Here is a 2,067-nt window from a genome sequence, read left to right on the forward strand (position 1 = left end):
TGGGGGTGTGGTGGGGTTGTGGTGTGGTGGTGGGTGTGGTGTGGTGTTGTGTGGTTAGGTGGGGTGTGGTGTGGTGTTCACAGTTGTGTGGTTACATGGGGTGTGGTGTGGTGTTGTGTGGTGGGGGTGGGGTGGGGTTGTGGTGGGGTGGGGTGTGGTTATGGTGGGTGGAGTGAGGTGGAGTGGGATGGGATGGGGTGGAGTGGGGTGGGAGGGGGTGGTGGAGTGTGGTGGGGGTGTAGTGGAGTGTGGTGAGGTGGAGTGGAGTTGGATGGGGTGGGGTTTTCGGCAAAATTATTTGACCTAGGATTGTACGGAAATCGTTCGCGCGAGATTCAACGCGAGATGGTCACGTATTTTTTTCCGCTGGCGACAGTAAAAAAACGTAATCTTGTCGTCTGTCGACACGTCCCCGTCTGATCGAGCGATAAAAAAACGAGATCTACATTTTTTTGAAGGCAAGCGCCGCGGCTGCGTGCTTTTTGCAGCAGAGAAAAAAAACAAATTACGATTTTTTTTCATAAATCCGTAAATCCTAGAAAATTTGCCCGCAGGCCCCCGTTTCATGAATAAAACATCATTCTAATTAAAACGGCGAATTCCGATCGCATATTCTACCTCGTTAGAACAATATTATTCGAGACGAATATTATCATCATCGACTGGCCGTATTTTCAGCGTCGACTTCAAACGTATGCTTCTCGCTTTATCGCGAGAGAGAGGCGGACTGATTGTGTTTCCCATTGAGATTTTTTTTTAAGTAGCCGACACTACTTCATCTAAGGCGATGACAAGCGAACAGAACAAGCGTCGTCATTTGGCCGGACGTCGCCACGATTTCGCTTTAACCACCACGTCCTTTTCTTGCTCTTCGTTTTTTCTCTCTCTTCATTCTTTCGAATTAGCTTTGGAATTTGGCAGCCCAACATTGGCATGCGCGCTGACAGACGGAGAAAAAAAAGGGGAGAAGGGGGAGGAGATGACGAACGAGCACGTGGACGACCACTTTGACAGCGATTCTTAATGAGGTTAGGCGGGTGCGTGTGCGTGGCGTGACGACGGGGCGCGCGGGGTGACCCCCGCAAACACGTGTTTCACGACATTCGAATCGTACGTCGGCTGGCGACAGAAACTCGCCGCCGAATGACAATCAGGGAGAGGAGACGTGGAATACTAATCAACACGCTCCGATTTCTCCGCGTGCGGATTTTCCACTCCCTGCGGATCTGAGATGCGGTTTTGTGAAAATGGCGGGGGACGGTGGTTAATTAGAGAGAAGCGTTTTAGCTGGAGACGTGGCGGGCACAGCTGCTGCTGCTGCTGCTGCTGCTGCTGCTACTACTACTGCTGCTGCTACTACTACTACTACTACTGCTGCTGCTGCTGCTGCCGGTGTGGCTGTCGCGTGTACGTCCGGAAAGGCAGTTAGCTTCCTGTTAGCGAGTGAGATTTGGAGCGTCGCTAGAGATGCTGTGTGTCGCATTGAGGCGCGCACAAAGCCCACGCTACAGACGAAATGTTATAATGAGTGAATGAGCGATCAAAGGGATGAACGAGCGAACAAACGAATGGACGAATGAACGAATGAATGAACGAACGAACGAACGAGCGAACAAAGGAACGAGCGATCATATGGATGGATAGAGAAAAATTAAGGAACGATGCAAAAAAGAAAAAATGAATGGATGGATGGATGGACGGACGGATGGATGGATGGATGGATGGATGGACATGCAGATGGATGAGTCATGGGATTGGATAATGGCGATGGATGGATGGATGGGATGGGGGATTGGATGGATGGATGGATGGATGGATGGTGATGGGATGGGTGGGGATGAGGATGGATGGATGGATAGGAATTGGATGGATCGGGTTGGTATGGATGGCAATGGCGGAGAATTGGATGGGTGGATGGAGGGATGGTATGGAGGGATGGATGGATGGATGGATGGATGGGGATGGATGGATGGACGGATGGATGGCATGGTATGGATGGATGGATGGATGGAATGGCGTATGCGCAGTGGGGATGGATATGGGGTAATGGGATGGATGGGATGGAGA

The 2,067-nt window shown here is 51.0% G+C and overlaps 1 protein-coding gene across 1 annotated transcript in view; it reads right to left on the reverse strand.

Annotated features, from left to right (window-relative positions):
- The window catches only part of LOC106820981 (acetylcholine receptor subunit beta-like 1), a 94,205-nt gene that overhangs the window by 26,794 nt on the left and 65,344 nt on the right, over positions 1 to 2,067 (reverse strand). The window lies entirely within an intron of this gene.

Source organism: Priapulus caudatus, unplaced genomic scaffold, assembly GCF_000485595.1.
Source record: "Priapulus caudatus unplaced genomic scaffold, Priapulus_caudatus-5.0.1 Scaffold54, whole genome shotgun sequence".
NCBI lineage: Eukaryota > Metazoa > Priapulida > Priapulimorpha > Priapulimorphida > Priapulidae > Priapulus > Priapulus caudatus.